This window comes from Brachycentrus maculatus, unplaced genomic scaffold (assembly GCF_059751285.1).
Source record: "Brachycentrus maculatus isolate JH-2025_06_01 unplaced genomic scaffold, ASM5975128v1 h1tg000012l, whole genome shotgun sequence".
Taxonomy (NCBI): domain Eukaryota; kingdom Metazoa; phylum Arthropoda; class Insecta; order Trichoptera; family Brachycentridae; genus Brachycentrus; species Brachycentrus maculatus.
Window position 1 is genome coordinate 539,705 of NW_028280766.1, and position 13,189 is coordinate 552,893.

The window sequence follows — 13,189 nt, forward strand, 5'->3', positions numbered from 1 at the left end:
ATCGTGAGCACCGAAAGATTGACAACGTACGCGATGTTTATAGTATAACGGAATTGGAAATCAGGTCACAAAGTAAACTTGTTGTTTTCAATACGGAAGCCAAATAAACGATTATTTGCTTCTAAACAAGGAAGTTACACGGTAAAAGGAACGGTTTGTACGATAAAAATACAAACTAAACGTGAACTAGGTGTTACTGCGCTCACAATTGCACTGCATTGAGCGCTGGATATGGCCATTTAATACACATTGTATCATTTATAAACCTGGAATATTTTAAGAAAAAAATACATACAGTTATAGTGCACTTAATTACAAGGCAGTATATGGCATATATAAATAAATCGTGTATATTATAACATTGAAAAATAATTTTGTAAGAAATTCGAGGCGACTGGGGTGTACGTATCGCTGTTGCGTATGGGGTGGGCTAATAAGACAGCTATAATCGTAGTAGAACCAAAGCCTTTTCCTTAGCCTTATCAGGCATAGGTAAGTGGTTAGCACGTCTTACTACACATGCATAAGGTTCCAGGATAATTTCTAGTGAAGAAGAGTTTTAAACTGTTATATTATACACATAATGTTAACTTGGACAGGTTTTGAAGGGGAAAACTGATGATTTCCTTGCCGACGCCTTGCTATTATGTAATTCACATAATGGATTATTTGATAAAGTGTCGCACGCATAATTGTGCATGGATAAGAAATAAACAAGAAGAATGGTTCGATGAAATGGAATAGAAGAATTTATTAGTGTTGAGGAACAAAAATGCTTAGAAATTGGTCGACATTTTTCAAGTCATAGTAAGATATACAGGTATAGTGATTACAAAGTTATTTTAAAAGATATACAATGAAAAATAACAATTAGTGCTTTATATAATTAATCTCACAAAATAGAAGAACATTCACACATCTTTAAGAAGAAAAAAAAATCCATTTAATATCGACCTTTTAATTTTATTTTTCGTTATTATATAAGTATTTTTTTTTCAGATAGTAAAGGACAATCAGAGAAAACGTGAGAAGTTAATGTATGAATTACTTCGTAAACCATTATTTTCAAAGTCCGCTGGTAATCGATATGCGATATTGAAAGTCAACAACAACGTTCCTAGCCAATTGGAGGGGGCGCGAATACCTACGAGTATCACTTACCTAGCTTAGTGGTTTGTGGTGATACGAGTGCTATACAGGGTTCAGGGTACAGGCGCCACCGTTCCAACTTTATGGGCGAACGCTCCCACCGTACTAGGCCGGGTTCAAAGGTTTAGCAACACACCATCCTCCATATCGATAACTCACATCTGGGAATATAAATTCCCAGTATGCATTCAATATACGAACAAAGCGCGTTTACCGTTACAGCGTTATTGATGAAATACACCCATTAAAATTTTACATACATTTTTTTGACATCCAACATAGATGAAGATGTGTTACGTTATTTCACCTATGTTACATATTATTTTTTGACATCTCAACAAAGATGAAGAAGAATGTGGAAGTCTGGGCATTTACGGGGCTTGCGACCGTCATACGCTGGTTTAAGTGACCAATTCTACCCATAATTGACAACCACACTACTCAAATTAATACCTGAATGTTTTTCTTCATTTGAAAAATATTTAGTAAGTATATTAAAAAAAATAAACAATACTTTTTCTTCAAAATGCAAAAACAACACTTTCTGCCCTGTAGCGGGTAAATATAAAGTTATAAACATGCCGCTTTTGCGGGGATATAGTACATATTCTGGGCATTCGGAAAACATGCACAACTGAAAATTGACGATTTTTGATATATGAAGTTGTTGAAAGGAGTGAGCGATATGTTGAGATGTCAAAAAATTATATCCTAATACGTCATAACAGAGATACAGTATAACAGTACATAATATTCCAAATCGTGGAAATTCGATCTGCATGAGGAGATTGATCATATTCCAGTAAGTATGTGAGCACATCTCTCCGATAGCGGTTAGAAAGTAAGGAATGTGACTGAGGGGAACAGCTATGGAAGAAGTAAACAGCTAAGCATGTGTAACTACAATATGTACACGTCTTATGTGTCAAGAAAAACATGATCAATTTTATTAGTGATTGAATCGGTATTTAGACTTCCATGAAATAAAAATGACATATTAAATATTAATATGATTTAACATTCCGTTACATTACATCGGGAGAATATATAAATAAATAAGGAAATCAAAATAAACAGTAGGTGTATATAATTACATTATTAGTTAGTGGATATAATTATATAAAGCTCATAACGCAATTACAATTACATAATAGGATTGCCAACTAACTAACTAACTAACTAACCATTACGCCGCTTCCCCGCAGGGGTAGGTAGAGATAATAGAACGCCATACCACTCTTTCTTTGCAAACATTATTCGCCTCTTCCACATTCATGCATCTCCTCATACATACCCGCCAATTGTTTCGACTTCTGATCCGGCTGCTTTCAAGTATTTGATATACCTGATTGTGTCAAGTTTTCCTCAGTCTTCTTCTGCTTCTTTTTCCAACTATATTTGCCTAGTAAATTTGTTAAGCCGTTTTGTCCTCACTCATACGTTCCACATGTCCAAACCATCACATCAAAATCAACACACCTTCCTTAATTTTATCGATAAGGATTGTTAAAACATATGTACATTTTAAGTTCATAATAGTCAAGCAATGTTTTGCTCTTACAACTAAATCATTATTAAGGATGATACCAACAATACTTATATATATATGTATATAAATATATATATATATATATATATATATATATATATATATATATATATATATATATATATAATTTATATATATATATATATATATATATATATATATACATATATATATATATATATAATTTATATATATATATATATATATATATATATATATATATATATATATATATATATATATATATATATATATATATATATATATATATATATATATATATATATATATATATATATATATATATATATATATATATATATATATATATATATATATATATATATATATATATATATATATATATATATATATATATATATATATATATATATATATATATATATTTATATATATATATATATATATATATACATATATATATATATATATATATATATATATATATATATATATATATATATATATGTATATATATATATATATATATATATATATATATATATATATAAATTATATATATATATATATATATATATATATTTATATATATATATATATATATATATATATATATATATATATATATATATATATATATATATATATATATGTAATTAGCAAAAGGAAGAAATGGTACAAAAATTTCAGAGACGTTTATTTAACGCAGATTTATTGGTAAGTTGTAAACATAATAATGAAATATTCACATCGATCCAGTTCGTACTACATTCCAACAGTGCATCAAGTCCATTATCACTGCCTTAATGTGATATAATATACGTATTTACATATCGACGTGCCCTACGTAAAGTGCTCTAACTCCATTTTTTTAAATTTTGAGATATTCGGTGTATGTTATGAACTGGTCGTTATCTACAAATATAAACAAACAAAAAATAAAATAAAATAAATTACGCCTAGTTTTCAGGCGTATAAGACGATATCTACATCGAATTTTCGAAACAAACTGAACTCCTAAAACGCTAACTACTTAATTTTGACAAAGCATAAAGTTTTAAAACGATTTAATACATTATTTTATCGTGTTTTTGAATGAATAATACTAGTTTAGAATTTTAGATAAATTCGTTAATTAATAAAAAATGAATACGTTGAAAAAATCTTCCAAGCTCTCTCCTGTAAAGTAACATATTTGCAGGTAGAGTACTTTACACAGGGGCCGTCGATACAATACACGTCGCCACGCTCAGATATCGGCATAAATGCGTAAATACGCGTGATCGAAAACGCATTTGTGAGTCACCAAGGTTGCCTAAAGTAGGGTCAACAGCTTGGTAACTGACCTCTGGAAACAAATGAACAAATTCATAGCAATCAAATCCCGAACAGATAAATAACAACGCAATGAAGTAAACAAATTACATCTCGAAACGCATTAAATTGAGCAATGAAAACATAACATGTAGTTGATGTTTCGTAACATAGACAACTCAGATACAAGGAATGCAGTACACCTATCTACAGTTTTCATTAATTGTTGTTTAAATACGGCAGAACCAAACGAATAGCATTACGATAAGATAAATATTATAATGGGGAATGTTATAATATAATTTATGGCGTTGAACTTTTGAAATTGGTTCAAAAATATGTGTTTATCTATGACTGTCAAAAATAGGACCGTGAAATAATATATTGCTTTAGCATGTGATAAGGAAAATACAGAAAAATCGTATTAATCGTGACTGGCATATTTAAAAAAAAAACAACAACATGAAAAAATATTCCCATGCCAACTTGATAATAATGACACAAAAACTTATCTATGTTTCCTTTTGTATATTCATATTTTGTATAAGTATACCAAATATATATAAGGGTAAATGTTAGTTTGTTCAACAATTTTAATCTCCTAAGGTTATTCACCGGCTGTTTAGAAAATATGACACAAAGTCGTATTCGAAATACACGTGTGATTTATAAACCTGCGACAAATGTTTTCACCTGTGATTGTTTAAAAAAAACAGTTCTTTTGACCGCAATTGCAGGGCCAACTGTTGAAAGTACCAATGAAAGAATGTGCGGATAGCGTGTTTCTTGAAAGCGCCTTAAATATTCTATACCCACAGCCATTGTGAAATTAAACAAATTATAAATGCGTGTTATCTCTTTGCTTAATTTTCAATTAAAACATATTGAACCACAGCAAAGCGAGGCATACTTAGATCTAGTGTTTAATAAAAGTGATTTCATAAATTGATAAACCTCTGGGAATCGAACCCGGGACCTCCAGAACGATAGCCGAGCGTGCTGACCGTTACACTACAGAGGCGGACAAAAAAGAAAATATATACATTAAGATTTCCAAAAATAATCATCAAACAACTATAAAGCCACATGATGGCATCACGAAGACTGTTAAGTAATGGTCGATTAAGAATAGTAATAAAATAAGACGAGGGAACACAGACTGAGACAGGAATTGCAGCGAGCAATAATAGTGCAGAATATATCTGGCGGTTTGTTCTGTGTGCATTGGACATTGGCACGCGTGGAATGCAATCCATCGGGAACATCGTCCAGCGGTGACCTGAGCAGTCTGAGTACCGAGCACTTACTTTACACAAAGGAGACGGAGGTAGTCTGTATCATGCAGTTACAAAAGCAAAAATAAACAGCGCTCTTCAACGCATGCGATACCAACTATGTACAATTTAATGATGCAAAACATTAATAAAAATACAACAAATTCACGACTTTTGCATACAATTCTACACCAAAATAAATACAATTAAATATGTGCAAAGTATCTACATAAAATTGTGGCTTATCGTTTTTTATGGAAGAAGGAGAATTAACAACTATGTTTAAAATAACAAATTAGACTCGTATAAAAAAAAACAGAACACGGAGGTTTTTATGTTGAACGTGCCAATAAGCGAAATATATTTATCGAAGAGAAAATAAAAATATATAACACCTGAAACACTGCATTGATATATTGTTAATATTTTTATTAGAACCATGAATCATAAAAGAAAAATTATTTTAAAATGTGTTATAAATATTTAAATGAAAAATTAAAAACGTACGAGACTCTTTATTGTAAGATTGAATAATAAAGTAGGAATAATACAATATTGTTTTAAATATGTAAGTCGCGAAATAATTTTGAAACGATTTTATTGCATACAAACGGATTTCTAGTAAATTAGTAAATAGGTGTGTATTTTAGGATGATTAAAAAAAAACGATGATTCCAATTCTGATTATTTTCTGAGAAATGGAAGTTTCGACAGATGTACGATAAAAGTGCCATTTCAACAGTAAAATGTCTCAAATACCACGACACCTAAATGGAAATGTATGGGCAATTATCAAAGAGAATTTGAAGAAACTCTAAGCATGGATACGTCAGAAAAATAACACGAAATGAGGCAAATTAAATATGAATTTTATTGCAAAGTTAAATTTCTTCTGTAATTAAACAAATGCGTACTTTTCAAAATGTTCTAAGCCATGCAGATGCGTATATAGTCTTTTAAAATCATGAAAGTTTTTTGACCTACAGCATCAAAGTGTAACAGATCAACTTATCATTTTCTATTTACATAATCATGAAAATGAGTTGATATTTGGAATAATGAAATTGAAGCGCATGTATTGATCTTTAAAATTAATTTAAAGTACAGTTAATTTACAACCTTCTTAAAGAACTGCACGCATCGCATAAAATAAGAAACAATGTGTTTTCCAAACCGGCGTTTCGTGCAAATGTAAAACTTCTTCTCCGTCTCACTCTTCATTACTGAGGGTTGTGACCCTTGTAGAAGCAATGACTCTTCTCGTAATGTAAAACAAATGGGTGAAAATTGGGGAGCATAAATTTGTATTTAACGGCATATCTTTTTATTATAAATGCACGTTTGACTCTAAACAAGTGCATAATATGTAAAGTGACTAATTTATCTTCTGCACATTTTGAGAAAATGACGTTTAAAGGAGGGAAGGAAGGATTTTTTTAAAAATATACATATATTTGAAGCGCAGCGAAATCTCATCGGGATTTTCTCAAGTAAGTACACAACGGCATTGAATTCCGACGAGTTTGAAGAACGGGAGATAGCGGTACCGTTCCAGAAAAAGTAGACACACGAACTTGTTATTCGGAAAACGTTTGAACTTTTAAGGAAACGATCTGAAAACTCGCCCAATCAAAGTAATTTGCCGACAAAGAAAAAAAACCTCTTCCCCCTTAGGAGCCTTGAAGTTTTAGGCGGGCAGGTTTATTGGCACAAGTCAAAGGCACATCGGTCCGATGTACAAAGTTTGGTAACTCACTCAAGGCTCAGTATGAGTCAACTTCAGGAAATTGCGAACATTCCTAACACAATTTGCTTCGGTCAGATCAGTGAACCATTCATAATTATGGAAATTTCGTTATTTTATCAAACAAAAGCAGTGTCGCTGATTTTTAAACAGGAGATCAAATTTTACATTTTAACGTAAATGAAAATCAATACTTATTAGATTTATACGAGTATAACAATATATTTTATTTGACTAGTGATCGGATTCTTCGTTATCGACTTCAAGAGACTGATGGACTAGACGAATTTGCATGTTATATTATGCACAATAAGGCAGGGGTTGAAAACCATGATTTTATATAATTTTTCAGACAAAATTAAATTAAATTGAATAAATTTAAGAAGTGTTTCATAATAATTATAACATAAAAGTAATTATAACAAAATTATAATTATAACATATAAGTGTTTAAGTACTATGCCAATATTAGACTATATGTTTTTATGTAATATTTAGATTTTTTTTAGGGATGACAAAAATCTAATTATGAAGCATGTAAAATAAAGCAAAACTTTAATTTTTTTTTTTCAAAAAAGTAAGATCAAAATAAATATGTATCCATATACAGGTTACGCAGCTTTATATAAGTATTATACCCAAAACCGATTTAGTTATTATTATTTAAAAAAAAAAAGGCATAAAAAAGTTAAAAGAGCGCAGCAGGTAGTGTATGTACGCGTTAGATGAATAGCGCGATCCGCCGAGAGGCCATTTCGCAAAATCTCCATCACAATCAGCGCCGCTGAATCGATCCAAGAGGAACTGCAGACTGCAGCGGAATGGCCATTCCGACTGGGGGCGCCCTTCGGCCGGGCTCGCGGGAATGCGCGGCGGCGCGGCCGCATTCCTCGCGGCCAGACGGCGGAGGAATGCCCCAGAACCGGACCTCCGTAGGACAGCGACGGCGGACACGACAGCGCGAGCCGGGGCGGCCTTGCGCGCACGGCTTCATTCATCGCCCGGCCTGGCCTGCGCTACTATAGGCAAGAACCGACAGCGATTGCAGACAGTAAGCGAGTGTTTTTGCCTAGAATTTCCACTCATGAATTACAAGAAATTTTAGTTACTTTAAACATAAAGAGTAAATCCACTCACGAGTAGGCATGGGCTATGAAACGTATAAAGTTGAAGCCTGAGTAGGGACATGATAAACGGTGTTGCATAAGCCGTAGCTAGATTTCAGAGTCACTTGGACGAAATATTTGCAAACGGTATTAAGGCCCAACACAGGCAACTTATTTTTTTCTAAATCCAGGTAAATTTGTTTTTTATTTTTTTTATCATATTTTTCATACATTCTAACAAACAGATGTTTTATTAATGTTTTTCCAGATCACATAGGGTCAACCACCATAGATGCCGTACGTATGGTTCGACCCAATTATTTGAAATATTTTTTTTTTCGATTTTATTTACCGTTTAAAAAAATTGTTACGGGATATCTTTAGACCTTAAATGCCTCTAACATAAATTTACCTAAATTACATGCAGATTGATAAATTACCCTTAAACTCTTTGCAACGAAAATAAACAAGAAATTACGAAAATGGATAAAAAACGGCATGATCCCCGCTAACAGTTTTAAAGATCACCTAGAATTAAATAAGTAATTACCCTGAAAAGGGGATGGGCTGAATTCGACCGAAATTATGAAATGAGTTAAGAAGTAATGCATGAAGAAGTGCGTTAGGATGAAAAGTCAGAGAAAGAGAAATACGATGACAGGGTTTTGTTGTAATATAGGATAAAAGCAAAGAGCTCAATAGTCACGATATTAGCGACATAGGTTCTTTACAATTTTTCTAACTATAAATTTAATGAATGATTAAAGAAAACACTTGTTTTATACCACTTGAGTTTTGTTAAAGACTACGTGTTTCGAAAGTTAAACTTCCGTCATTCAGGTCTGTATAGTAACTCAAATATAAAATATAAATTAAATAATATATTGTTTCAAATAATCTTCACCTTTGCTTTCCATTTTTCCTTTGTTTTCAAACTCCGCCCCTTGACTAACCCCCTCCCCCTAACTTTCCCCTCTCCTTATTTAACGAACAATTTTATATTTTATATTTTAGTTACTATACAGACCTGAATGATGGAAGTTTAACTTCCGAAACGTGTAGTCTTTAATAAAACTTAAGTGGTATAAAACAAGTGTTTTCTTTAATCATTGTAACATATCTTACCACAAAGTTAATGCCGAAACAATACATAAAATATAAATTTAATGTATTTGTCGCTTGTGTAATGGAAAGGGTTACCAATTGATTGGAAACAACGGGTTCGTCGTAGAACAATTAGTTGAATACTTTATATGATACAATAAGGTTTAGAATCAGTAGAGGAACTGCACATCCGCTATTGTAGGCGATCAGGGTGCGTTGACACCCTGAGGCGGTATTCGCGGTGCAGTTAACGCAGTGTACACGGTGGTTATCGCTTATGACATAGTAGGAAGCGCGTGCACTGGGACTGCATTACGAAACGCGAGCGTCATGATGGGTGCACCGTTTTATCGAGTGAGCGAGTGTCCCGGACAGGCCGAGTGAGAGGACCGAGATTAAGCTTGATTTAGCATTAATGTCTAGACGCCGTTACTGTGTCGTATTTAGAAGAAGACGATGCCGAGAATACAATCCTGAAGTTCTTTCGAAATCCCGGGGTTTTAGGATTGTAAAAAAATAATCCCGGATCCTGGAACTGGTTTTAATATTAACGGTTGAAGAATTCAGCATTTTGTTTTATTTTAATTTTTGTCAAATATTTTAATTTTTTTAAATTTTAAAGTAGTATTTTAAATGATATAGCGAGACTGCTAAAGGAGAATAAAAATATTTAAAAAATTGAAAAATTATATAACCTGCCATTCTACATAAACAAAAAAAAAATTGAAAATAAATTTAGTAATAAAAATGAGAATCACTATAGTGCAATAAATTTTATTTTTATTAATAGGTACTATAATATTAAAATACACTTACATATATAATTCCTTAGATTGACACACATTAGTATTTTTTTGCATCTCATAAAAGATTGACGTCAGTTGTATTATAAAACTATAGTATTATATAAAACATCATAAAATTTCTAAGGTTTATATTTACATAAATAAAAAAAATGCGAAGTATCAAATGAATCCATTAGTTTGAAATATCCAATAAAAAAATTAATACAAGAGATCTATATTTAGCTAGGAGTCGGCGTGAATGCTATCATAAGTCATACCACGAAAAGGATTTAAAAAAAAGAGTGTGAGGTAAAATAAATATCATGAAAATACTAGGTTGCGATGCTTTGTCAGTTATGTTTTCCGGGCATTGTAAATTAACATTTGCCAAAATTAGAGTCTTTGTCTATTATTGACATTGTTAAATGCAATGACTTGACTGTGCTGAAACAAAACGAGATCAACCGTCTGGAAGTTGTTTATCAAAAACGATTACCGCATTCCAGGTTAGTCGCGCACGATTTCAGTAAAACAACTTGCGCTTTGAAATGCAGACTCCGAATTCGCGAAAGATGATTGGAAAATGTCGGCAAAGAAAAAGTTGCCCAAGAAAGTCAGGGGAAATGTTGCTAATAAGAAAGTCCGATAGTAAAACACAATACGTAACAATCATTTTGCGACAGAAAAAAGGTATGTATGTAGTCATTTACATTTTCGATCGAACTACATGTATAAAAAGCTTTAAAATATTTTTTGCTAGAATTTAAGCAATAAACATCTAACAAAAATATTGTTAAAGAACACACATAAAATATGGCAAGCAACACACACACATATAAGAATACATTTTATACAAGTATTTACAAACTAAAAGATGAAATCTGCTCCCTCTGACGAATGTATGGAAAAATCATGAGTATGAGAGAATTAAAAACGAGGATATTAGAAAGGAATGTAAGGCTGAACTAGGGATAATTGAACATATCAAGAAGAGTTCTTTAAGGTGGTGTGGAAATGTGGAGCGAATGGATATCGAGAGAATGACTAAGAAAGTATATTTGGCGAATGTGAGCGGGAGAACAGAACGAGGACGTCCAAGACTTGGTAAGACCAAATCAATCAGAACCTAAAATCTGGTGGTTTCAAAAGTCTACGTAATCGGAGAGTATGTATGATGTACATATAATATATGAAGGAAGCTAGGAGCGTAAGTCAGGAAAGAGTGTGGCGTTCCATCCTCTCTGTCTACCTCTGAAGAGAATCTGCGTGACGATAGTAGTAGTAGTAGTAAAAACAATATTAGATTTATACGAGTAAAACGAAATAAAGATTATACTATACAGTTTTTTCCACAATTTTTGTCCAGTGATCGGATTCTTCGTTATCGACATCAACAGACTGATGGGACGCTAGACGAATTTCTATGTTATATTATGCACAACAAGGCAGGCAAAAAAAAAATGTATTTCATCAATGCAAAGAAATACAATTAATACAGCAATAAATACAGAATTTAAATACAATCATTAACTCATTCCGATATCGCTGTTCGTGTGGGCAAATAATTAAAATCACGCTTTCTAAAGAATCCGTTAAAATACAATTGGACTGTTAGTTCTAAATAAAATACCGAAAGTCGAGTGGAAAACCCCAGAAGACCGACAACCTCGATAGCGGCCCACCAGGCAACAGCAAACAGCCACCAACCCGCGGCTCGTGGGACAGAACGCTGTAAGCGCTTCCACAAGATCGGCTGTTTACACGAAACACTCACTTTTACCTCGCTAAGCCCGGTCTGCATATAATCAGTGACAATCACTAAACATTTCATTACGAAACGAGCGATTAGTTTGGCAATAATTACTTTCGATTCGTTAACATTTCGTCGATTTCTTCATTTGAATATTTTATTATTGTACATATCGCTCACTCCTTTCAAGAACGTCATAAATCAAAAATCGTCAATTTTCAGTTGTGCATGTTTTCGGAATGCCCAGAAAATGTACTATATCCCAGCAAAAGAGGCATATTTTAAACTTAATATTTACCCGCTACAGGGCCGAAAGTGTTGTTTTTGCATTTTGAAGAAAAGGTATTGTTTAATTATTTTTTAAAATAAGCTAAATATTTTTCAAATGGGGAAAAAACCATCAGGTTTTACTTAAAAAGATCTGTTGCACAGTAAAAAGTTCAAAAAGTGGCTTGATATGTATTTTTAACAAATTGTATTATATTTTTAAACATTAAAAACGTTCTCCTGAAAAATCAAGTTTTTTGATTTATGACGTTCTTGAAAGGAGTGAGCGATATGATAATGGTGTCTTATTTCAATATTGTGTTGATATATGTTCTACACGTACACAATATATATACAAACAAATACATTTGTTTGCTAAATCATTTCCACTATCTTCTTTTCTCCAATTCATTCACAGTGAAGCGCCCTTGAGGTAGTATTTTATGAAAATGGCACTGTATAAATTATCAAAATTATTATTTTTATAATACATATATGTATATATTTGTCCGCCTCCGTAGTGTTATGGTCAGCACGCTCGGCTACCGTTCTGGAGGTCCCGGGTTCGATTCCCAGGGAGGGTCAAATAAATATAAGTGATTTTTTCAGTGTAATATTTATTCAAAATTACCCTGCACTGGTACCTGAAGCGGAGGGCTGATCACCTTTCCTTCATGTGTTAACGATCGAAATAACACTGCGTTTATATGAAGCAGTGTGTAAACGATCTTGTAAACGATCGGGGCTTTCCTTCGTGTGTAAACGATCAAGATAGCACTCATTATTTGACGCATTGCCCTATATTTAGACATACATACTTATATATACCATATATATATATATATATATATATATATATATATATATATATATATATAAATATATATATATATAAATATGTATATATATATATATATATATATATATATATATATATATATATATATATATATATATATATATAATATATATATATATATATATATATATATATATACATATATATATATATATATATATATATATATATATATATATATATATACACAATATATATATATACACAGACGCACCAATGAGTCAATTCGCCAGGAACTACGCTTGGATGGCTTGACTCTGGCCAATATCTGTACCCGACGGATTCTCCAGTTCTTTGGACACGTTG

The 13,189-nt window shown here is 32.0% G+C and overlaps 1 protein-coding gene across 1 annotated transcript in view; it reads right to left on the reverse strand.

The window, feature by feature from the left end:
- Positions 1-13,189, reverse strand: part of LOC148313424 (3-phosphoinositide-dependent protein kinase 1-like) — a 212,884-nt gene that overhangs the window by 77,398 nt on the left and 122,297 nt on the right. The gene's annotated exons all lie outside the window — the stretch shown is intronic.